The sequence below is a fragment of the Rhipicephalus sanguineus genome, chromosome 11 (assembly GCF_013339695.2).
Source record: "Rhipicephalus sanguineus isolate Rsan-2018 chromosome 11, BIME_Rsan_1.4, whole genome shotgun sequence".
Taxonomy (NCBI): domain Eukaryota; kingdom Metazoa; phylum Arthropoda; class Arachnida; order Ixodida; family Ixodidae; genus Rhipicephalus; species Rhipicephalus sanguineus.
Genome location: NC_051186.1, coordinates 143,255,069 through 143,282,037, shown reverse-complemented (window position 1 = coordinate 143,282,037; position 26,969 = coordinate 143,255,069). Strand labels below are relative to the sequence as shown.

At 43.9% G+C, this 26,969-nt stretch overlaps 1 protein-coding gene across 1 annotated transcript in view; it reads right to left on the bottom strand.

The window, feature by feature from the left end:
• The window catches only part of LOC119375574 (uncharacterized), a 198,155-nt gene extending 174,286 nt beyond the window's left edge, over positions 1–23,869 (bottom strand). The window contains exon 1 of the mRNA XM_037645788.2: positions 23,734–23,869. The gene's annotated coding sequence lies outside the window, so the exon portion shown is untranslated. The remainder of the gene's footprint in view (positions 1–23,733) is intronic.
• Between the last annotated feature and the right edge of the window lie 3,100 nt (positions 23,870–26,969).

The following is a 26,969-nucleotide window of genomic DNA, read 5'->3' as shown; positions in this document are numbered from 1 at the left end:
CAGAGACATACTTGCATTCAGGTCCACAAGTTTAACACGCAGCGAAGTATAGTTTCTTCACAGCTACGTTTATAGCCTCTGTGAATCACGACACAAGCACTAAATATAGCGAAAATAGGCATGACCGGCGAGTGCGATTGCCCATGCGAAATCGGCGAGCTTAACTGACATTGCAGAAGCAACAGCCGCGCGGATGGATACAGTCAGAACTCAGACCTTCGCGAGAAAGTTAGACGGTTATCGCTGCGAGTAAATTACAGTAAATTACGTTAAGTTTACTGGTTAACGAACTTTTCAGTCTTCATGATTGCTGATGCAATGTCGACACCACACGCTTTTATCCTTTTGCGCGTTACTTTATCGCAATGAGAGATGGCGTGCGCAGCGTCGAGCTCGAATTTCAATTCGCAGTGGTTCACGCATGCCCATGCATGCTGGACCAAATGGTGCGCAATCCGCTGCTCGGCGACAAAAGGTCTTGTAAAGTGTGTCTTCTAGATGTCACAAATAAGACGTTTTTAAAATATCGAAATTGGTTTAGAATTCAAAATACGTCTTGAAATATCTTTTTAGAAGACGTTGCAGACAAAAATGATCTTAAAAAGTGCGTTTTCAAGACGTAACCAAACAAACATATAATACGGCTTTTCTGTGACGTTTTTAAATCATCGAAATCAGTTTATAATTCCTTTTATCCCATTTATCCCTAAAATTCACGTTTTCTAGACCATGTGTGCTACCTGGGAGTGACTTACTACGTGGAAAGCTTTCCTAAAGTAATAGTAGACGTCAAGCTGCCCTCTCTGAAGTACAGGCGGGCAGATCTGAGCTATTAAACAAGCAATATCTGTGACAGTCACGTGACCACTGATACATACATGTTGATTCGGAATGACATGAGAAACAACTTTATTATTGCCCTGAGAAGGAAGGCAGCGGGCCAACTCCGTAGGTCCCCACCCAGCCGTTGGCTAGTCCCATGTCGGAACAGAAAGGCCATGCCTCTCCGCTCTTTCGGAATCAATGATGTCTTCCCATCACAGAGAAATCTGTCAGTAATTCGAGACATGAGTTTTGCGACCACACTTAAATTCAGGAAAACACGAGCAGGGAATGACGAATGATAAAGGCAATGATCAAATATAATTCTCTCTACTCGGACAAATATACTGCCAGAAGATATTAGAACGGCTGAGGGGATGCCATCTAGGCCACAGAATAAGGACAGCTGTAAGCGCTTAACGCATTCGAGGATGACATTTTCATCTAACGACACAGCACTAGGTAAAAAAGGGCCTTGGGCTCTTGACTAAACACGTTCTGGGGTGTGTAAACAAAATATGCAATGGGTATCATAACAGGCAGCAAGAGCTTGGCCGTCTATATTATTTCATTCCAGTAGTGTAAAGCACTCATCTTTTTCTCAAGCGGTTGGTCATATGTCTCCAAAGCTTAACCAGTGGTCAGAGGCGCTTTCGTCTAAAAATGAAATATATGAGCAGTGATCCCACTTATATAGGCGCTTACAGAAAGTTTGAAAAGCACGGAATTCGTCTTGCAACAGCCTAGGCAGAGAACTTCACTACCACGCGTGTCATCTTTATGCTTGAGTGCAGATAAGTTCATTCGAGAACCAATGGGAATAGTTGAAAAAAAAATAATAATATAGGTATTGTTATTATTATTATTATTATTATTATTATTATTATTATTATTATTATTATTATTATTATTATTATTATTATTATTATTATTATTAATCATTTATTTATTTTTAATCAGATCGTCTCTTCTATTGAAAATGTGGTAATTTCACATAAGAATCACAAAAATCTTGTACTTGGCAATTTTAAAACACCTGGAATTGACTGGACCATACTTACTCTTTCTTATTATGATCATTTCTTAAAGAACAATTGCAGCGTATTGTTAGATTTTCTAGCTTTTAATTCCCTACAGCAGCACTCGTAAGGGTGATTCCACGTAAGATCGAACAAACGATGGCTGGTCGACGTTCTTAAATTTGTTTCAAATTTTATATATTATTGTCTCATGAGTGGAAAGAAGAGATCCGCAATTTGTTTTGCCGCCAAAAATTTTTTCGGAGCACAGGAAATCAATAATGACAAAGAGGCGGAGTGGAGCGCTCATCCACTCGGCTGTTTTGGCCAACTTTCGTTATGAATTGCACAAAATATATTAAAGTTAGGTAGCTGAAATTTCTTCACCTAAATATATGCATGTTTTTGCTTCTGCTGAGGTATTTTTAGTTTTTATGCGTAGTGTAGATGTTTTTATAAAAAACCTCCAAATTGGCCCAATTGGCAAAATTTTCTTTACTTTGAAGGTCTTTATCTCTAAAAAGCCTTGTAACAGAGCGACAAAAATTCCGCACTACGTTCTTCGCATGCTTATCTACCAAACGGCCGGATCTTATATTTATATAACATTTCAGTAAAGAGATATGATCGGGCTAAGTTCAAGAAAACACCGAACAATGAAAATTTCTGACTACAATTAAAGAAAAACCCCATTTTTAAAATTTCTTAGACTTTGTCCACTTATTCTCCTCCACATCAGCTTTCACAATCGTTAAAAACACGTTGCATAATGTCGTTGAACTAATAGTTACGGCCCCTCCAATGAGACCCTTAGGCAAGGATTGGCAATTCCGACTTCTTGCCCAGCAAGTGTATAAAATGCAGGCAGGATTGCATTTCTTTTAATTAAAAGGCCAGCAGGTACCAAAAAAGGTGTCGCCGGCACTGAAGACGTTAATTTTGAAATTATTTGGTCACTGCAGCGTCCACGAGCGCAGGGCTACCGAGCAGGCGCGCGCGCACCCGAGATGCTCGTTGTAAGAGACAGCGCAGTGAGAGCTCGTTCTCGGCAAGGCACCACCTCCCCCTTTCCGCCAGGCCTCTCTCGGCACGGTGCCGCTCTCCCCCATCCTACCGAGCCTCGCTACACGGCAAAGTGCCACTCCGGTGTCGGCAAAGGGTCGATTAAGAAGAGCTCCGCGGGTAATAATAACAACTACAATAACGACATGCATTAGGGGTGTGCAAACATCAAATTTTCAACTTTGAGGCGTAGTCTAATAATCCAAGTTCGAACTGAATGGAATGTTTTTCGAATATTTTCAAATGGAACAGTACAACTATTGACTTTCGCAAGATGTCAGTTTTTCACGAAACAGAAATGAAAAAGCAAGTTTGTTGTACTACAAATAATGTACAAGAACATTACTTTCATTTTGTATTTTCCTGCATTTGCTTATAGTGTTTGTTCTTCTCCCATTCATTGTGCAATTTTCTTTGTTTTCTTCTTCGATATAATTTCTTTTTATGCTTCATGTATTGTGATTTTTCTGTAACCCGCCCCCCTACTCAATGCTCCTCTGGGGTAACATGAATGAATGAATGAATGAATGAATGAATGAATGAATGAATGAATAAATAAATAAATAAATAAATAAATAAATTATGCACTGTACAACACTAATGCTTGACAAAACTATATCTGCAATTATTGAATGTTCCCGTGATGTCAAAGATACTGTTGTGCATGTCACCACTGCTCCAGACAACGAAAACAGCCGCTAACTAGACACAATGTTGATGATGTGTTTTAGCTTGTCCCCATAATTTACTCTGAGCATGATATCTCAACAGGGAAGAGCAACGACACCTGATCAACACGGTGTTCGTTGCAGATGCTTTGTCGTAGGAATACAATACTGGGTTTTCTTATTTTCAGTCATTCCTTTTTTATTGCACTGCCTAGTTGTTTCGGTGGTTTCCTGCAGAATAATTTAGGCACCCTTGGGGAGGCCAAGCTTGCCTCCGAGGACAACAACGACGCCTCGTCGTTACTCTTTTATCGACTAAACGGCTACACCACCAGGTGACGCCAAAGAGTCATCGCGGTCCTTCCCGAAAATAACATATGACATAGAAAATTGGCGTGTTTGGATTTCAAGCGTGTTTCTTGTAGACACAACACTTTTGGTGAATGTTCGTGTAAAAGTACTTCGACAACGTCGAGGTATCTAAGCAGTTCTCTGACGTTCCATTGTAGAATTTTTGCGTCCATATTAATGCAAATTGGTGCTGCCTGCGCAAAAAGTTTTGCCTTAGGTTAAAGAGCCCTTTCCAGGCCCTGTAATGCGGGCTTTTTCTTTTTTGGCACGCTCCCGTGAGCCTTCGGCGTCTGAGACACCGTAGTTGTGCTGCTTGTATCCATCACCTCTTCTGAGGTGGTGGATGGTGCCCACGCAGCAGGCACGGTAATGCAGTAGCCCTGGGTCCGGCAGCCATGAAAATCTGCTGGCCTTCCTTGGCAGGGGGCGGGGCAGCGCAGACTGCTTCAGCCGGAGGCGCCGATGGCTCGACCGCAGTCAGAATCCCTGTGACTATTGCATGCGTCGGAAGGCGTGGCGTGGCGCCCAGGCGCGTCAAATCGGCGAAAGGAGATGATTGGTTATGCAGAGCAAAACGCTTGCGCCCCACTTGGAACGAGAGATTGAATTTAACACTGAGTTCTATGATTACCTTCTCTTTTTTCCACGAGGGGCATGATCGTGAGTAGGCGGGGTGGTCTCCTTCAAAGTTCGCACATGCAGCTGATTGCTGAAGTGCAGGTGTCGGACGACATTGGGCGCACATTTTGCTGCGTGCCCTCTGCAGCTTCGCGACCGATGCTCACTTAAAAAAACGACGGGGATCCGGTACATAGGGTCTGACACGGGGCTTAAAGCAACCGGCTTCAGTGGGTTCAGGTAGGTCGCTGGTTCCGAAGATAATAATTACGTGCTTGTTTGGGATTTGTTTATCGTCTCGCCTTATCAGTATTGTTTGGACCCGGACTGCGTTGTGGTCTTGCCAACTTACCAGTAATTCACTTTCAGTTAGTTCGAGAAGGCCATCGTCAGAGATGACACCATGCACTGCGTTCATCGACTTGTGTGAGTCCACTGAAACTGGAATGTCCCCAAACGCTACGAGTTTGGGTGGCTAGTCATACTGAACCTTGTCGCGAACTTCGAGAAGGATTCCCATATATGTTACTTTATAACTTGCGCCAATTGCTTCCGTCAGATTTTCGAAACAAGAAAAGATGAAATTGCTCGGGCTGTCTTCTTTTCGCTGTGACTGTGTACAGCATGGTACTTGGATAAGTTCTGCTTTGGTTTCTTAAGCGTGAATGCTTGATCGGTGCGCCACCTTCTGAGGGAGGGAGTGGGGAAGAGTCTATCGTATGAAGCATGTTAAGTTCGGCGGCGATGATGGCCGCCCACCACCGAGCCCAACAAGGGGATGCTACAAGGTAGAACACTTGAAGTCGCCAGCCATTCATCGCCGCTATAACCAAATATAAATAGCCAAGGTTCGGTAACTACACAAGGTTAACCCTTGCCGCCAAGAAAATTGGAAGTGGAAGAGAGGAGACAGAAAAGATAAAAACTGAGGGAGAAGGACGAAGAAGAGGGGGGAGAGAGATAGAGGAAAAGGCGACCGCCGATTTTCCCTGGGTGGGTCAGCGCAAGGGTGCGGTCTACGTGAAGCCGGGGCCAAACAGGCGTGTTGCCTCGGCCAGGGGCCTCAAAGGTCTAATCACCCAGCGTCGGCCCAAGCCCCAGGAACCCCTTTTCTCCGGACACAGCAAAGCCACGCGCGGCGAGGCGTGGAAGAAGGTAGACAACACCCCGCCCCCTCTCCCTCGTGGTGACGCCGCTCACCAAACGCCTGGTCGCGCAGGCGCCCCTGCGGGGAGGTGTGTTCTTGAAATGTTGTGAACCATAAAATGCCGAACATAAAATGTATTGAGGTAGAGCGCAAAGAAACCGCGCCGAATGGCAGAAAACACGAGGACGCAGCCAGGGGCATAGCGAGAAAGTTTTTTCGGGGGGGTTCAACCATGCCTTATGTATGTTCGCGCGTGCGTTTTTATGCGTGCGTGTATATTACACCTGCAAAATTGAAAAAATTTCGGGGGAGGGGGCCTTGAAATCCCCAACCCCCGCCCCGGCGCCCTGGCTATGCCCCTGGACGCAGCATTGTGGCGTTTTCATGTCTTCCGTCGTCTTGCCTCTTTCCTTCGCGGTAATTCTCAACATATGCAGTGCGAACTATCCCCAATCTGCTTTGTTGAACCTATTAAGTGAAACGAAGCAGAACTAAACAGGAAAAAGACCACACTAGTCAAGGATGAGGTCCAATAAAATATGCTAGAAAATTCCAATATTGAAAGCGAGACAAAACGTTAGCGGTTTTGGTTTTGCGCTCTGAGTAAAGGAACGTCAGTGGGCTTAGATGTTTGATCTGTCGCAGCCGCGCTTTACCTATGGGTGACAGCGAACTGCCTACAGCGAGCTTCCTTCCCGTACTGAAACGCCATGTCAAGCGTTTACATTGCTCATCCGTTAACAGAGGTGCAATTTCGCTACAGTTGCTGTGCGATGAATTGCGTACAAAGATAAAGCAATCCAAGTTCCATTTCTTTAACGTCCAAATGCATAATTTTCTTGTGAGCAACCCAAAGAAGTTCTGATTGCACCTTACGAAAACGACGGAGGCTATTAGCAAAATGAGACTTGATGACACTATGGCCGATGACAGTAGCTGTATTGCCAACGCATTTAATGACTATTTTTCGCCTCTGTTTACTCGCACTACCACTCAGGCCCCATCATATCCGAGAGCTAGTTTTGCTGTCGCTGATAAAGATATCAATGAAAGCGGCACTGCCTCTACTTAAATTACACGCCAAAAAGCTGTCGGTCCGGATGGCATGCCGAATATATTTCTGCGTAGACACTTAGAATATATTATATGCAAAGTATCTAGGTATAATTTACAGATAAAGTCTACGAACAGCGGACATACTTTAGGAATGGAAAACAGCAAAGGTGGTTCCCCTTTATAAGACTGGTGACGAAGTCAAACTACAGACCAGTTTTGCTACTGTGCAGTAGAAGCAAAGTTTCGCAGCATTTCATATTTAAGCACCTCTGTCCTTTCTTAGAGGACAACCATTCTTGTTCACGTAATCAATATGGTTTTCGGCGCGGCGTATCCAACACGACGCAACTCATTCGCACTGTAAGTGATCCAATGGTGATACTTGAAAAAGGCAGACAAGTTCACATGAATTTCTTTTATCTTGAAAAGGCGTTCGACTGTGTGTCGCACAGTAATTTAATGTGACAAATTGGATGCCTTTATGACAACCATCATATAGTACAGTGGCTCGACTGTATCTTACGCAGCGTAAGCAATTTGTTCACATAGAAATCTTGGACTCAGATTTTGCGTCTGTTCTTTCAGGCGTTTTCAGCGTTCGGTGCTCGGCCTGTTAGTCTTTTTAATTTATATTATTGATTTACAAGAGATGACAGAGTTGCATACATGCATATGATTGCGATATCAATTATATGGACACTCTCTGCTTGTTTGTGCCGTCGTCGCCATCATGTCCCGTATATGTAACTGTGTACATATATATAGAAAAGCCACAAAAAAAGCAATAGTTTTGCCGCAACGACGAAGCCATGAATGCGACAGCAACTAATTAAAATGTTACACAAAGAACGGCAGGCAGCTCGATACGTGCAGTGCGCCGCTCAAACGCAAATGGCTCACGAAAACAACACACAGAGGACGACCGCGAACTAACAGCGGTCACAGCTCGGCACTTGCAGCGCGCTGCTCAAGCACCACGAAGGTCGCCCGAAAAGAACGCACAGGTATACACAGGACGAGCGCGAACTAACAAGTGCCGCAGTTAATTGCTACTTCTTCGTGTTTGAGCAGCGCGCTACAATGCAACGCTATTAGATTTTTTTCTCTTCAAAACTGGGGCGCGTGGAGTGACCCTTCCGCGTCTCCTGCCATGCGGTGGCGTTCGAGGCACTGTTTACCCTTTACGCAGCGTTTCACATCGCGAGTGGGTACAGAAATGGGCCACTTTTTAGTGCGCGCCTCAAGGACAGTTTTCAAAGTGAACGAAAATGTAGAGGCTTCGCTTTAAAGCACGCCCTTCGGGCAATCCCGAGGGTGATACTGCACACGCTGAAGCACCTCCGAGCACTGCGTGCCGCCAGCGTTAAATGCTGTATATAAATAGCTCGCCGTTAGCATCCTGAACAACCGGTGGCGCGTGTCGGAGTTTAAAGCGGCGTGCTGCGGAACAAGGGGTCGCTGGTTCAAATCCCGATGGCGCGCTTCAGAAATTTTTTTCTTCTGATTTATTTTTCTTTGTAGCTTTTATTTATATAGGGTCATTCCAAGTGAAGCGTCCCAGCTCAAAATTCGACCACCAGCGGTTCTATTGAAAAAAATTGAGCTAGAAGGTAACTATGTGAGAGTGATTTTAGTAAAGAATTTTCGTTCAGAAAAATTATCTGGTCACGTGACGGCCCTTTGGATATTCCGGCGAGACGGAAAAGTTGGGTCGGAATATATTATGCGTTATATACCTTTCTCTTGAGGGATAGTGGTCGATTACCATTCATGATTTGAGAATGCTTGCCGAATGAGCCCCATCCCATCCTTATCCTTACCGGTACTTACCTACGGAGCAGAAACCTGGAGACTTACAAAGAGGGTTCAACTTAAATTGAGGACGACGCAGTGAGCGATGGAAAGGAAAATGATAAGTGTAATCTTAAGAGACAGGAAGAGAGCAGAGTGAGTCAGGGAACAAACGGGGGTTAAGGACATCATAGTTGAAATCAAGAAGAAGAAATGGATATGGGCCGGGCACGTAGCACGTCGGCAGGATAACCGGTGGTCGTTAAGGGTAACTGACTGGATTCCAAGAGATGGTAAACGCGTGAGGGGGAGACAGAAAATTAGGTGGGTAGATGAGATTAAGAAGTTTGTAGGTATAACGTGGCAGCAGAAAGCACAGGACCGGGTTGATTGGCGGAACATGGGAGAGGCCTGTGCCCTGCAGTGGGCGTAGACAGGCTGATGATGATGATGATATTATGCGTATTCACCCTTGAAACTGGGTACAATGGCGCATTGTATTTTAAACCATTCTATTGTCATTGTTCTTTCACGTGACGTCACAAGTAAAACCATATGTTAATTTTCCGGCTTAAATAGGCTTAGCAAAGAGGCTAGAAAACGTGCAAATTCAGACAATTTTCGTAAAACCGGCGGCATTGTTTCAGCCGCAAAAATTTTCTAGCTACATTACCAGTCAACGTAGTGTCTCTTAAAAATATGTTCAACCTTTGTAAACAAGCGTTTATTGAGAAAAATGCTTGCAAAATTGACAAAAAAAGACTTGGGGAGATTCACTCGTACATTAAGCATTGAGGCCCTCGCGATATAAATATGTGAGAGGGCTTTTTATGTGCTCCGACGTCTTCTCTTCTGATGTGGAATTTTTGATTCCTAATATCTGGGGTTTAACGTCCCAAAACCACCATATGATTATGAGAGACGCCGTAGTGGAGGGCGCCGGAAATTTCGACCACCTGGGGTTCTTTAACGTGCACCTAAATCTAAGTACACGGGCCTCAAACATTTTCGCCTCCATCGAAAATGCAGCCGCCGCGGCCGGGAAGTTTTCATTCCTGTAAATTTTGTTTAAAGCGAAAAAAATATTTTTTGATGTCCACAACCAATGTCACTGGTAGGCGCTGGCCAACAAGCGTTTTCCGTGATTTTAGGTAAATTATTGCTCTTTATTCTTAGTTATTTCTGTAGTTCATATTATTTTAAACCTTGTTAGCTTATATGGACTGGTTTTGAGCATTGTCAGTCTTGTTTTAGGTCTGTATTGACCATGAGGCATCCGACAGTAGATGGACGACAAGCAGGCTCCTAAAAGGCTACACACTTAATATAGAAATAACGTTTTGAACCTTTGGTACCACGAGGAGGACCACAACCTATCGGCATAGTGGAACTTCTTTGCCACTTCACATGGCAAAAGCGCATGCGACGATGTTGGCGGCCCACTGAAAGATCTGGCAACAAGAGCAAGTCTACGAAGGCCATATGGTGGTCAGGTACCGCCACCGCACCTTTTGTTTGGCTGGACCACAAGTAATGTAAAGGGTGTTACAGTGATTTGTGCGTCACATTGCACAATTCAAGAAAAGAGAACGCTGCTCGCTCAGAGATTCGCCATGCTGATCTCTGTCAAAGAGACCCGACAACTGTACCACTTCTAACCCTCTGCTCTTCAGCACTGTCCGCCGCGGTGGTGTAGCAGTTACGGTGTTCGGCTGCTGACCCGAAGGTCGTGGGCACGATCCCGGCTGCGGCGTTTGCGTTTCGATGGAGGCAAAATGCTAGAGGTCGCGTACTGTGTGATTTCAGTGCATGTCAAAGAACACCAGTTGGTCGAAATTTCCGGAGCCCTATGGCGTGCCTCATAATCATGTCTTGATTTTTGCACGTAAAACCCCAGATACTGTTATTACTCTTTCAGAACATCGTGTTAGGATTACATCATTGTGCAACATTAATTAACTTCAAGTGAGAAAGCCGGTGTGAATGACAAGGTGGCCTACTTTGACATTACCGATTAAGGTGTATAAAATGCGACCAGAGGACGGCACATCGGAAAGCAATAGGCTTGAACAACAAGAAATTTACGTTTTGAAACCATAATTTCCTTTTGCAAGTGTTGGTAAACCATGAAACTCTGTTCTTGTGCTAGTGCGAAACACCCGAGAGCAAGGTATCATGTGATTCACGCATCCGCGTGGAATAAAATGAAGCAGAGTCAGCCAATAAATACCACCGCCAGACGCTAATGCCCATGCCATGCTCGTCTGCCTGACTTCCCCTAGTGCCAAGAAAGCCAGTTATGAAGGCACAAAAGTAAGCTAGTTCCGATATACAAATACACTCATGCGAAATCACACTGCCATAGTTTGCTTGAAAAACTAACGGAGTCCTCATGCAAGCCCGAAAAATCGGTGAGAAAAAGAACGCGTTCTGCAGTAAAGACAGACATCGGCAGTGCCTGCCAGTGACATTGGTTGTGGACATCAAAAATTATTTTTTCGCTTTAAACAAAATTTACAGGAATGAAAATTTCCACATCAGAAGAGAAGACGTCGGAGCACATAAAAAGCCCTCTCACATGTTTTTATTGCGAGGGCCTCAATGCTTAATTTACGAGGGAATCTACCCAAAAAGTCATTATTTGTCAATTTTGCAAGCATTTTTCTCGATAAACGCTTGTTTACAAAGGTTGAAAGTATTTTTAGCAGACACTACGTTGACTGGTAAAATAGCTAAAAAATGTTTGCGGCTGAAACATTGCCGCCGGTTTTACGAAAATTGTCTGAATTTGCACGTTTTCTTGCTTCGTTGTTAAGCCTATTTAAGCCAGACTTGTGATGTGACGTGAAATAACAATGTCAATAGAATGGTTTAAAACACAATGTGCCATTGTACCCAGTTTTAAAATTGAATACGCATAATATATTCCCACCCAACTTTGCCATCTCGCCGAAATATTCAAAGGGCTGTCACGTGACCAGGTAATTTTTCTGAACGAAAATACTTTACTAAAATTACTCTTACATATTTACCTTCTAGCTCAATTTTTTTCAATAGAATCGCTGGTGGTCGGATTTTGGGCTGGGACGTTTCACTTGGAATGACCCTATATACAAAGATATACATATCGGCGACATGACGGCAACGGCAACGACAAAAACCAGTCGAGAGTTTCATATAATTGTTATCGCAATATTAATGCCAAAAAATGCTTTCCGACGCGCGGAATCGAACGGCCGACCCCCTCGCTCAGCAGCGCGGGGCGTTAGACAGCTAGGCCACGGAACGTTCGTTGTTCAGCATACTAACGGCGACCTAAGTGACCACTTACCGCTGGCGGTACGCAGATCTTGGGGGCATTTCAGCGTGTTCCCTACATTACAAGCGAGATGGCAGTGCTGGGCAGTATCGAAGATACATGTATCTTAGATGCTATCTTACTCTTTGGCCATCTTGTATCTGCATCGCGATATGTCTAGCAAAACGAGTATCTGTATCTGTATATCCGATACATTCAATAAGGTATCATGTATCTTAAGGTACAAGATACTGCCATCGCAACACCACCGTGTGAAACACTTATCGCTGGCTGAACTCCGCTTCGCAAGGTGGCAATGGTGCCACTAAGCCACCTGTATAAAACTGAAGGCAGATACGTAACTTTATCCGTCTGCCAGAGTCCGCTAGTGAGGGCATGGGAAAATGTTTGCGCGTCCCTGTTGCAAATTCTTATGACGTTTTCGTGTCGTGATTGAAGTTTATCTTGCGTGCTGCTTCGTTACGAAATCTGACGCAAATAACGAAGTTTCCTTGCGTCTCATGGCTTTCACACACCAGCGATTTGGAGGACCTCACGAATGTAAGTTTGCCTTCCATGCGATGACATTGATTTATATGCAAATAAGGTTCTAGGAACTATAACTCCGGCGATACCGATTCTCGATCTAATAGAACGAGCCTGTAACTAACAAGAGATATCTCACTGTACCATATCTTTTTTTTCCCCTGCTATCTATATACTCAATAAGTTCATGAAATCATAATTTCATTGTTAGCACAAATGCTTTCTTAGGTGTCCTTCCTTTGCATCGCACGCATTATCTAGGTCTCTATTGTTTTTTTCCAGTGTGGTCGCTGCAATATCAATTTTGTCACGTGCTGCCAAAATAAGCTCTCTACTTTATTGCTACTTTTAAATGTCTGCGCTATTTCTGCTACTGTTTACACATGTATATTTCACTTGAGTTTATTGTTCTGCCAAGGCGATCTTGAAAACAAGTATATATATATATATATATATATATATATATATATATATATATATATATATATATATATATATATATATATATATATATATATATATATATATATATATATATATATATATATATATATTATATATATATATGTGTATATATATATATATATATATATATATATATATATATATATATATATATACATATATATATATATATATATATATATTATATATATATATATATATATATATTATATATATATATAGTTATGTGGACGTGCCTTGAGTACCATACAGTAACAATAATATTTGAGGTTTTACGTCCCAAAGCCAGGTTATGATTGAGAGACGCTGTGGAGGGCTCCGGAAATTTCGACCGCCTGGGGTTCTTTAACGTGCACCTAAATCTAAGTACACGGGCCTCGAGAAATCTCGCCTCCATCACAAATGAGGCCGACGCGGCCAGGATTCGATTCCGCAACCTTCGGGTCAGCAGTCGAGCACCACAAACGTGGCGGGTCTTGACTATACACTACCAAATATCCTGCTTACCGCTTAATAAATTAGCAAAATTGAGTTTGCATTATATTAATGGAAATTATTAGGAGCCACCTTAAAGATGTCAGATGGGGGATTCGAAACACATACCAAATCCTCCCCTTTTCTCATCAGAGTCCTAACGAGTCGTTTCAGGCAATTTTCCATAGACACTGAATCTTCTATGGTCTTACCTTAAGTTAGTTAAGGGTTGATCGTTTGTACAGTTTGACTGCCGCCATCCTAATAGTCAGTATACCACGTGACAATACAATATGCTTTGCACTTGCAGATACGTATATGAACAGCCATTGCAGTTTTACGTCCCCTACTTATACACTATTCGTCAAAAAAAAGAAAATGTCGCTTGCAGCTTTGTTGCTGCTGTACACCTGTCCGGTGATGAGGTATTGCGTAGTGGTGGTAAGGTAAACGGACAAGGTAAAACCCTACGGCGGCATTAGTGTCATTGTGCAAAGGCTTCTTATTGAAGTTCTTGCGATTAGATGGCAACCCGCTAGCTGGTCGGCAAGCTGAGGAGCGACTTCTATCATTTACAAAAAGCCAAGCAAGAACCACTGTCAGTGAAGTGTGTAAAGAAATGTCCTGTTAAGCAGCTTAAACAAACCCCTGTATGTTGTTTCGGAATTGAACTAATGTACTTTGAGCAAGAAAGACAAAACTTTTAAGATACTAGCAGCTATTTCATTCAAATGAGACAAAATTGTTCACAGGTAAGAAATTTCAAGCAGACATATTTTGTGCATTGGCTCTTTGCTGCTACATTATATGGATATATAATAACTAATTTGCGAATGTATCGAAATATCTTAAGATACAATTGGCAAGTGTCGTATCAGATACAATTATTGCGGTAGTATCTTGTATCTGTATCTCAAAAAATGACTTCGTCTGAGTATCTTGTATCGCATCGCGATACAATTTCAAAGTATCTTTGCCCAGCCCTGCGAGATGGCGCGAAGGGCGAGCGCTTTGAAGGTCGTCGCCTTGCTCGTTCCGATGCGCGCGTTTCCGCTGTACGTTTCCCTATAGGCCTCCCAAGCTCGGCCAGCGGGTGCTGCGGCGCACGCGTTTCGCCGCCTTTCGGGCGAAAGCCGGCTGCTTGTCTCCCCGCTCGTACCTTTTGACTGCACTCTCGGAACGCTGGCTCTCCCCGCACGTTCACGCGCCCTGCACGCGCTGTCTCCTGCTCGCCGTGCACGCGCAGCCTCACGTGTCGCTTGCTCTGAAGATTTAAAAAGAATCAGAGATCGATAGAACATCTTCACGTTGTGAATCTCACCAGAGGAGAGCGGTTGATCGACCACTTTTGCGGGACCGAGCAGGTCGTAAAGGACAACGCTGTTTGTGCGAGCGCTACATGCGTGTCGATGGGACTGTGCGGGCTCTGTAAATATGTTGCCGGTAAAACGCCCATTCGTTGCTGCAGTCCCGCCGGCTCGGAGTTTTCAGCAAACAACCACTACGCTTTCGCGTGCGTTTGTATAGCACTCAACTTTCAATTGCTTGGATGACAAGTTTGTCGTGCGGCTTTAAACTTATTATGAGCTCAGTGTGAAGAGCATAAATTTACGTCGGCCTTGTTGAGTCGCTGGCAGCAATGCAATGCGCAGTGTTCAGGTTCATGGCAGTTTCACTTTTGCCGAGGTTTGCATCGGATGATAACAACGTCGGATCGTAAGTTTAATGCCACCTTGAAACTTTTTACAGCTCCCATTGAATGCATTATGATGCGGCGCAAAAAAAAATGTTTCATGCCCATTCGACCACGCATGTTTCCTGTAGCGGCGTGTTTCATTTCGGATAATATCGACGTCTGATCACGCATCGTGTTCGCTGATTCGAATGTCCCTTCGGTTGCTTCGACAGCTCGCTTGGTCAGCATCAAACCCACTGGGATCTCGCATGTTTATGATTACGCCTCGATTTGTCCCCGATGATAACCGCGTCCGATTTCGCGAAGCCATAGAAAATTTTATTGCCGCCTTGGCTCTTTTTTCAGCTCATTTTCAAAACGGCAGCTGTATTTCGCCGCGGCCCACGCGCATGCAAGGCTATAATATTTTACTAGCCAAAGCCACGATGACATTATGAGGCACGCCGTGGTGGGCGACCTCGGATTAATTTTGGCCACCCGGGGTTCATTAACGTGCACCTAAATCTAAGTACGCCGGGGTTACTGCATTTCGCTCCCATCGAAATGCTGCTGCCGTATGCGTGAATCAAACCCACGACTTCGATATTAGCCGCGCAACACCTCAGCCTGCTAAGCAATCACGGAGTTCACGGGCAGAAGATGAATCACGGCGTGTGACATGTAAAGCCAACATAAACGCTCAGTGCAACCATGCAGCTTAATTCTGTTTACATTGTTCATGATGGTTGGCGCAAACGCAACACAGACGAAAGAAGAAGAAACGTGTCGTCGTTTCTTCTTCTTTCGTCTGTGTTGCGTTTGCGCTAACCATCATGAGCATTTTCCAACTCGCCCAATTCGCTACCCTCCTACTGTTTACATTGAGCCGCGACTGGAAATGTACCGCCATCAGCTGAATAAAACACTTGCAGTACTCACGGTACGGTACTTAAACTGTGGTGTACTAAGCTAACATGCTCCGCTGCTCTCACAAACGGTTCACTCGGAAAGCCAGCGCGCAATTTCGAAATGTATGCCTCTGTCTATTTGTTGTAGCTTTACTTCACAAACGCGTTTCCCTTACAAATGAACACGGCGATCGCGTTTCTCCCCGTTAATAGTTGGTAATACTGTGTGCGACAAAAACTGCTTCAAAGTGACAAGACCTTGAAAGCACCGCTTATTTCGGCACACTGCCATGATCCACTCTTGTCGCCTCTGCTCCTCGCACTGCTTCCATTGGAAGCGGTACAACTTGAGGGGCAGTTTTTGGCTCTTCGGCATTTGCGACAGTTCGCAGTGCAGCAGGAATGCGTGCTTGCTTTCCAAGACGACGAAGGGGCGCCAGAGAAAAGCTTGGAAAACCCCGCTTGCCGCGCGTGCAATGGGAAAACCAAGCAAGCGCGACCCGTCCGAGCTCTCTCCGCTGGGGCGGCGGACAGCGCTGCGCAAACTTGAGCGTGCGAGGCCTATACGGGGCGTAGTCTCCCCCGCGCTTATCTCGTGATGGGCGTGGTTTGTTCGTCTTGTGCTTTCACCGGAAAGCTTGCGTTGAAGTTACAGAGTGCACGAACGTCACTTCGCTCGCTGCAGCGGCCGCGTTTGCGAATGGAGCGCACCTGCTCAAATACAAAGAAGTAACAACTGAAACAGTTAGTTCGCGCTCGTCCTGTGTATACCTGTGCGCTCGTTTCGTGCGTCCTTCTTTGTGTTTGAGCAGCGCGCTTTAAGTGTCGAGCTGTGACAGTTGTTAATTCGCGTTCGTTCTGTGTGTGTTCTTTTCGTGCGTCTTTTTTGGTTGCGCAGCGCGCTGCAAGTTTCGAGCTGCTTGCCGTTCTTCGCGTGACATGCCAATTTGTTGCTATCGCCTTCATTGCTTCGGCCTTGCGGCGACACTGAGACTTTTCAGTCGCATGAAGATCAACAAATACTGAACAACTTCTTAACAGCGGTTAACAACTTGCTGAGTGTGGCAGATGCGTCTAAACGCTTCCTAGCGTGTTCAGATGAGAGTTACATGCAATAAGATGCCGCTAGTCCACACCTATAACATCAATATTGTTCTAATAACTTCGGTAGACGAATTTAAATATTTGGGATTGTATATCAGTTCTACGCTATGCTGGAGTAGTCACGTGTAATACATAGTTTTCAAAGCTATGAGAAAACTTCGCATGCTAAGAAATCGTATGACACATTGCACTTCTAAAACTATGCTTGTGGCCTACACGACATTAGCTACTCCGTTATTAAAATATGCGGACGTAATTTTGGATCCGCGCACCAAATGTGACATCAACTGCATTGAACGCGTTAAAAAAGTGCTAAAATTCATCTTCAGCGCATTTGGCAGGTTATGTACACACTAATAACCTTAGACATTTAAAAGGTCTTCCCACTCTAGAACCACACAGGAAACTAAACAGCCTGCAAATGCTTTAGAATATTGTAAACAGTAAAATTAGAATGGAATTCACTAGTTACATGCAACGCAAGGCCAACGAGATGGATGCACAGTAAGACGATTGTTAAGGCCCATGGAAGTAAGCAGCGCGAAAAGCAAGACGACGCACATAGGGAGGAAGGACGAGTACAAGCGCTGACTTTCGACTATGCTTCTTTAATGAGGAGTAAAACTTACAGACATCACACCGCCGAACGGTGCATGCGCAAAGAAAATTTTCAGACCCTTTTTTCTTCTCTCGCTCAAAAACAAAAGCACACACATGCCACATGCTACATGTTATTGCAAGATACGAAATTTCCTTGTCACGTAGTGTCACCGACGCCTGACTGATATATGCTTGCGACGGTTTGGAGATGTGTGCATCCTCAGCACGTACACGTGCTTTCTGGCTTTTGTGTGTGTCCAAAATGGACGCAGAACCTAAAACAGGAGTACACCCATACTGGCGGCAATGCAGTGATAAATGTCAACTTGCCGGGCCTTTTAAGGAATTGTAATGCTCCCTTATTCGCGCATTAAGGCACCGTCGCTTGGGTTTCACAAGGCAAAGTGCTCATGCGAATGGCGGACAATTCGCCTGTACTTCTCATAACTTGGCAGGCGGATTTGTCCCGTATTGGTCAGCCACACTACAGTTAAACCCGACTATACCTAACTCACCTAAATCAAATTATCCTTTATATCGAACTGTTTTAAAACACGAAGATATTCAACCTCAAGATAGAGGAATATTTACGGCTACATCGAACAAAAATTGCCGGAACACTTGAGAGGTTGAACATCGGGCAGTGCGATACGCGCCAAGAAGTTTGCTTTTTCTTATGGAAAGGGACTTTCCCGCATGCATTTATGAGAGTAAGTGGTGTCATTATGAGGGCGCTGCACAGAGTGAGTAGAAACTACGCATGCCATCGTGTGCTTTCTCACATGGCTCGTTGTCGTGGCCGTCGTGCGGGGTCGCCTTTCGCTTTTCAACTACCCTCGTTAACGCAACGGCTGCCGTAAAACGAAAGAACCTGGCTGTTCTTCGCAAGACTGGCTATAATAAACAGAGGTGAACGTGGAGCAAAAAAGACTGACGTCGCCGCTACGTACAGCGTCCTAAGATGCACGCTGAGTATGATATTGAAAAACAACATGAGGGACAAGGCAGACTAGGGGCTTCCGGAGCCCGACAAGCACGCACAGCTGCGTGTATGACGATGCTGAGTCGCTGTTTGCATCAATGCCCTATTTTCTCGCCTACAACCCGCGCCTGCATATAACCTGGATCTCCAATTATAAACCGCGGAAAAATAAAGGCTACAACAACAAAAAAGAAAATCCCCGCGCATTGCCGTAAGCCGCCTTCCTTGCGTTATCATGAAGCAGTGCCATGATGCTAACTTGTACATCGAAATTCGCACGGAAAATAGAGTAAATTCCTCAAAAGTTTTCTAAGGAATTATTAGATATATCGAGCTAATTTCCGTGTTTAGCAAGTTTGATATATGTGAACTGGGCTGTAACGCCTGTTAGGCAAAAACAGTGTTTCTGTTTGTTTAGGCATGGCCTTGCGATCTTCCCTCGTTGATAAGTTGATCGGAAAGAATTATACGTGTTCTGGATTTCACTGCATTTTTCAGGATATTCATAACAATTTAAACTCCTTGACTGCATGTATTTCGCGTAGTAAATCATTGTTTGACCTAATTACTTTTAAGGAAACATGGCTTAAGTTTAACGAAAGAAATGATATTCACAGATACAAATTCCTGTCGCAATTCCACGACTCCCATTCGCAAAATGGAGGTGTCGCATTCTCTTATGAGAGAAAAGATTCATTTTCAAATTCTGCCTTCTCTCTTAAGTACTGATGAATAAATGTAAGTGCTGTTTATAGGACTTAATATCGGTCTAATTTTTGGTGCGGTTTACCAACCTCCTAACTCGTTGATGGAACTTTCCCTGAGCAGGTTGAGTTTACTCTGGGAGAACTACCTGAAGGATCCCGTAGTAATATCGTTATGTTTGGTAATTTTAACATTGACTTAGCTTGTGGCACTCAAAATAGTTACGCGCTGCTACTCAAGTCATTTGGATTATGCAATCTTATCGCACAACCTACTTGCCTTGCGGACACGTCTAGCACCTTATTAGACAATCCTCTGTGCAATAGATACACTTGGGTAGGTGCTGGACTTGATCTGATGTAATAGCTGATCATATACCTATCTTCCTTATTATACAAACCAATCCACTCAGACAGAAGTCGCCGGTTGAACATATGCGTACGAAGTTTGATTAAAAGCTTCTTCGTAGAAACCTTGAGCAAACTGATTTTTTGTGCCTTGCATGACAGGACGTTAAGATTGAACATCTAAATTTTTAAGAAACTCTTAAGAATGTGTTAAGCCTTAGTAGCATTCCCATAATACGCAACAAATACAGTAAGGCCATCTGCCCCTGGATTAAATTTCATTTGTGCTGAAGCAAAAAAGGTACCACAAATGGAAGGTACACAGAACTAGCTCTTATTACTGCAGCCAATTTAAATGCTTCAGGAATAAATCAGTATCTCTTAAGCGGAAGCAAAAAACAAAACAAAAACAATATTACTCCTCGATGGTGCATCAGGCCGGCGGAAACACAACAAAAAATATGTCAGTGATGCATTTGGTGATCAGCCTATACTGCCGAATTGGTGGATCAAGCTACGGTAGCTGCTTTTAGTGACTACTTCTCTCACGTAGGGCCGTCACTAGCAGCGCAGTTTCCTCCCACTTACGAACCCTGCGTACCTGTTAGTGACAGCTGTTCGATACATGATATAGGGTAGGCGGATATTCCAGCGGTAGTAGAAAACCTTTCTGTGAGTAAGGCGGCGGGACTAGGAATTACCTTCAGATTATTGAAAGCTATATACTAAGTATTCATCTTTCGAATGTGTTTAATGACTCATCGTAAATTACCACGGTGCCCTCAGAGTAGCAAAGGTAGTACAAGGAAGGAGATCTACAGACCTGTACCTGTTGTGGGCACATTTAATACTTTTCTTGAGAAAATAATTTGTAGACGCAGGCAGGAACATTCACTTGAACATGATATTATTTGTCTTAATCAGTATCGGTTTCGTTCTCACAGTTACACATCATCTGCAGTTCTTGTACTTGCACAATTGATTAATACATCGTTACATCATAAGATTGCCGTTGTTGTGTTTCTAGACTTGAAAAAAGCATTTGACACGGTTAATCATATAGTATCATTGTAGTATCTATAGTATCATATAGTGTATAGTATCTATAGTATCATATAGTATCATATAGTATCTCAGAGCGGAAGCAGTTCGTCTTAATAACTTCCTGTCAGCCTCACATCGTGTTTCGATGGGCGTTCCGCAAGGCTCATTCTTTGGCCCGTCTTCTCCTTATACGTCGACAATCTTCTGTCGGTGCTCTGAAGTTTTGCTACACGCTTTATTTTTGTTGCCGATACTACTAAAACACTGCAGGGCAAAATAAGTCAAGAGCTCGCTCGTGTCGCGAATTGGCTCACGCAGGATCAGCTTACATCAACAAAACAAATTTTGCTGTCTTACATGCCAGGGCGAAGGAAATGGATTGTGACTCGCTGTCTACACTTTTGAATAATGTCCGGTTGAACAGAGTATGCTGCTACAAGTATGGAGGAGTTTTGTTCGAATAGGATATGCTTTGGAAATATCAAATTGGTAAGCTATGTTCCAATTATGCATGTGCTTGTCACGCATCGTTAAAAGCCATCAATGCTTTGACCATGAAGTTTTACGGATATTTTACACTTATACAGAGTCATCGTTATTATTTTTTGGAGTCTTCGGGCACTACGTACAAAACCCACATATAACCTGTCCGTTTCAATTGCTTTGTGTTCTCCTCTTCGGAGACGCGTATAGGGCAAAAGTTCTTCAGGCGGTTAATGCAATAATACGGTGTAATAATCCACTACCCATCACAATACTTAATTTTCCGGCACGCAACACGAGGACAGCTACTAAGGACTGCCTTAGCTTTCCACCACGTCACAAAGCATACGAACAGAGACTCGTGGAGTTCAACGGTGCTGTATTATGGAAAGCACTCCCTCACGGTGCAGAATCTAGCCAACCCTTTGTACAATGCTTAAAAAGCTTCTTTGATGAACGCTGGCATTGTCTTTTATTTGTATCTCCTGTTGTCATAATAGTCTTTTGTTTATCCTATGTTTTCTCTGTAAAATGCTGTATCAACGCATGTTCAGGTTGTCACGTACAGCAAGTGCGATGTTCTTATGTCTATTTCGCTGTTGGACCCCAAACTAGACGCCAAGGCTCGCAACAGAATTGCGTACTGCGCATATGCAATGATTCAAATAAAAAAATACAGCTCACCACTTTACAAAAGGGAAAGTGCAGTAAATGCCAAATAACAGGGCGATTTCAGCTGTCCCATTTTTGGCCAGCCCGTTCGAAAGTAAACACGAAATATTACGGCTTTCTTTGACAAAGCGCAAGGGTATTTTGAATTGCCATTTTAGACTCCTAAAAATGAACGATGTAGGCTTTACTTCATATAAAATGCGACCAATTGAAAGCACCGAACATAAAACCGTACGCTCGGTTATTGCGCCTGGGAAATGCACTTTTCTTCGAGGAGAAGGTAATTTTTTATTTAACTAATTGACATTTTGTCAAACGGCCAAACTAACCAGCTCAAGTTCGCACATTTTTAAACTTGATTATCGGCATCTGTAAGTGTTACGTGGGTCGATTTATAATTAATGAATTATGGGGCCATCGGTATAAACTAATGCCTCTCGAGCATACTTTTATGGAAAAACGAGAAAAAATGACTAGGCTATGCGCATGAATCCATGAGAACAGTGTAAGCAGAAAAATTGTGCGATGAGATGTATTAGCACCTTGAATTTGACTGGTTCGTACGCGTTGGAAATTGTGTGCAATGCGAGTAGTTCAGTGTTCATACAGAATGCTTGCACAGCTGCTCGAAGTTAGAAAAATGGTAGGTCATTCTAAGGAGGCCCATGAAAAGATGGCGTCGCCAGATCTTCATGCGAAACAGCTCGGCATGTGTAGCTGTTCTCAAAATAGTGCCACGCTGCAATCAGTTTGGATGTTCTTTTGTGGTTATTATCAGTTTATATATAATGTGTCCGAAATAAAATTTCATTTGAAGTCTACCGATCGTGCTGTGTGCCTTCGTCCCTGTTTTATTTTCGCTGGTAATATGTAATAAATTCAAAAGCAACTATCCCAACTTTCAGTTCGAACTGTGACAATGAAGAAGTCGCAATAATTTCAAGTTCTTCAGTGCTACTCTTGATAGAAACTGTTTTGCTAAATATTATTTCACACAATGTTCGGAAAAAATTTAAGGTTTGTAGTTGTCACAAAATCTCGTGTCTTTATAGGCAAGCTCACAGGAAAAGTAAGAGTGATGTAAAAGCTGTCGTGTAGTGCTAGGATAGCTATTATTTACAAAAAAAAAAAAAAAAAACAATTCTACAGAAGGTGAGAGAACAAGGACGAACATAGCACGTTCGACAGCGTGCTGTGTTTATTGACGCGAATGCTAAAGCATAGTTTTGTGAATGCATTCTGTAAAAAAAAAGTTACCCTAGAGAGCTCCCTCCACGGTAATATGGGACAAATGTCACGGCAGATAACCTACACCTCTGTGAGAACCAAATATTTAGATGAGTGGTTGCACGGACTTCATTCAAAGAAGTGCAACTACATTCTTTCGCAGTGCTCATCACAGAAAACGTAGCTTCCTTATCGTTTGCTTTCGTCGTACGGTAAATTCTAATAATTGGGTCAGCGATAATCGTCGTGGCAGCAGCCGTTCTTTACGGTCGCTTTAACGAAAAGCGATGCAGCACAGCTTGTTGCGAACACAGCCAACACCGCGAGAGACGAGGCTCCTCTACAGATTTCCATTAGGGCTATCTCCAACGGAACGAACTGCTGGCACAAAGGAGGGGAGCTTTGAGTTCGAACAGTTCCGCCACTATCCCACACTACTCGCAATTTCGGCGTCGTGCCAGCGCCTTGAGCTCATGCTTCAACGAGGCGCGCTTGCCACTTTGCTGTCGGCTCCACCACCAAACATGCAAGAGCAACCCCTCCGCATGAAGGGGCGTCGGGCCAATCGACGCGTTCGCCGCACAACCTACCTTCACGATCTCTGCGCCCGCGAAGGTGCTAGCTCTCCGGCACGTCCGCGCTCGAGCGAGAACCAGAAAATCTGCTCACCCGTGCTCTTTTTCGTCGCACACGGCGGGATCCAAGTGGGGCAGCCATGTTGAACGCGCCGATCCCGAGATGCCCCGCGCACTCACAACCCGGTGGCGGGTGCCGATTCCCCTTCCCCACCTAGATCGGTGTCGGCGCAGAATGAGTATAGAACAAAACACAATACAAAAACGCGCCCGACCGTCGCGGCGCCAGCGGTGAAACCGGTTTTGTGGCGCCATCTAGTGTGGCATAAAAAAAACGTTTATTCGAACTCTTTTTGGTAATTATTGTTAACCACATATGCGCCCAGGCGCGGACGGTGGCGCTGTAAAGCTCCTGAACAGCGCAAGCGCATTTGAACGTGAATCAATTTGATCGCAGTCAGTGGCTACACCAAGCACTCAGTTCTCCCCAAAACGAAGGTGCGGCCCCTGGTGGATGCGACCGCTGCAGCCGCGCCGGCGCGGTTGAATGCATTCCCCTTTTTGCTGTTGTCTGCTTCCAGCCGTGCGTCATGCCACTGCGGGGCGCAGGGATGGGCGCTTCGCCGCACCGCTCTCGCGCGCTGGGAGAAGTGACATTGCCGTTGTGCAGTACGCATGTTTGAAAACATTGTTTGGCGTGCGCAGTTTGGACGGGGCTCACGCAGTGATGAAACGCGGGCCTGACGAGTGGGTCGAATTAACAGCGTTGTAACACTTCTTGCGTGAGTTGATTTATACGCACACAAGTCAATGTAACGCGAAAGAAACGGACAGAGAAAGCGCTAGCTCACAGCGGCCACTCCAAAAGAAAGAAGAAAACTTTCAACACAACCAAGCGTATGCGCACAAATTCAAAAAGGCGTGTCTCACTACCAAATAAGCAGATTGACTTATCGCTGACGCAGTCCCTGCTTCTTTTTCTAATGTGACATGTTTCCACCAATTCACGTGCACTAGTATATTAATTCTACACGCAATGTTGTTATTGAATGTATTATGTTGCGCTGGGAAACATAGTCGCTATAGATGTTAATGCAAGACATATTTATTTATTTATTTATTTATTTATTTATTTATTTATTTATTTATTTATTTATTTATTTATAAATACTGCTGTCTCGATTTCGAGACATAGCAGGAGTGGGTACATATATTAGTACAAACAGCAAATTAAAGAAACGCTAAGATTATACAAACAGATAAAGATACGATATGCTTACATAGCTGTACAACAAAATCTTTCATCAGGTGGGAGTACAAACGTTGATGGGAATACAGAAAAAGACAACCGCTAAGACAATGCAGACAGATTAAAACTAGATGTGTATTCGTAGTTTCTCAACGAACTCATCATGAGTCAATGCGCGAAGCGAACCATCAAGTTTTTCCAGATTTCAACAGTGAATGGAAAAAACGAAAATTTAAAACAGTCAATGTGTGTCCTGAAAGGAATAATGTTTAGTCTGTGGGTTTGCCTAGTGACACGTGTATTAGCGGGTACAAAAGAGAAGGGTGCGTGAATACCGGATGGCGTGTGGACGATCTTGTGCAGTAAAATTACGCATTCGCGTTTGCGCCTATGCTCCAAAGTCTGCAATGATAAGATGTGAGCATGTGATGAAGGTGAGAAGCTGTGATCATAACGACCGAAGATGAATCTGATAGCTGAGTCTTGTGCAATGCAATTCTATCTTCAAGGACATTTCGCAGTCTTAATATTTACCTTCGAGCAAAGAACACTGCACCAAACGGTTAGTCAATGTACGGTAATAATAGGAAATGAAAACATATCGCTTAATATGACTAGTTATTTAAATCATTTTTTGTGGGCTAGTCGGAATACTGAACTTTGATGTGTTTCCGACGCTTAAGCAAAATAGGAAATAAAATTCGCACAATGTTATGGACTATCTTTAGCCTAGCAGTGACAACACATTTTTGCAACGCTTAAGTCATGTGCTGGCACCGTACTTTTGATCTCAGATCATCTGGTGGTTCTAACATTCCAGCACTGAACTGGGACGGTAATTTTCATTTATCACACCGTAATTCCGCTGAACCCTTCGTAGACATTGTTTTGTTGCATTGCTCAGCTAGTAAAAACACGTACTCTAATACAAATTGATAACCAATCAGTTCTGGATGTGTTTCTCGTAAGTGACAGCAGTCTTGACCGCGACCTAAATATTGGCGTATTCAAAGGTATCTCGCATCACAAGCTGTTGTGTCTGGATGCCGAAGTGAAATTCTGGACCAAGCTGGCGAAAAAGGAATGTGTTGTACCCGTGTTCTCGTGTTCTGGTCACATCGATTTGTTGGATGCCTTGGATAGTTTATTCTATTTATTTACTTGCTTACTTACTTCCTCATTTATTTATTTATTTACTTATTTATTTATTTATTTATTTATTTATTTATTTATTTATTTATTTATTCATTCATTCATTCATTCACTTACAAGGTACCTCAAAGGCTCCATTCTTTGAGGGCCACTAGAATACAAAAAAAAGCGTTTAAGCACAAACAAAAATGTTTAAGCACCAGGTATTATACAATGACAAATTGTGGTGCTGGGGGTGGTGTTGCAGCCGACGGGGTTAGCCCGGCATGCATAGCCTGCAGTTCTTCAGCCTGAGCCCCCCATGCATTGAGAGCAGGGGTGTGCCGTCACCTTTCAAGCAGCCAAATGCGTCACAAGAAGGCAAACAGCAGTCGCTGCAATTTCCTCCTGATTGCCGCGGGCCCTTGGAGTAAAACGGCGTCCTCATGTGTGCGATGCTCTTTTGCAGGCTGCGGAACACCTCTTCTCTTTCTGTGTCAAACAGTGCGCATAGCCAAAATGTAATGTTCGATTTCGGTACAGTCGCTAGAGCCTCTCGCGGCGAATTCTTGCAACCTGTAGCGGCGCGTCGCCGCAGCGCTGATAACTCGAGTAGACGACACGACACGGCATCCACTCATCCTTGCCTGTCATTTCCCTTGCATGAGGAGACGACATTCATGCTACATATTGCAACGTTGAGATGGCGGTCCTAATGAGTACGCACTCAGACGAGGTGATTTGAGAAAACAATAGCCGTTAAGTGGGCGAACATGTGGCCATGAAAGCACTTCTGGCGAAATTTATTGAGCGGTGGCGAAAGCAGTATGCACGGTCGAGCGTCGGCGGAAAGCATTGGTCAAACCAACGGAAGAGTTGATCAAACTAGAAACACATCCAATAAAACTTTGACTTGGGCGAGTTGGTACATACTCGGATAAATGCAGCGC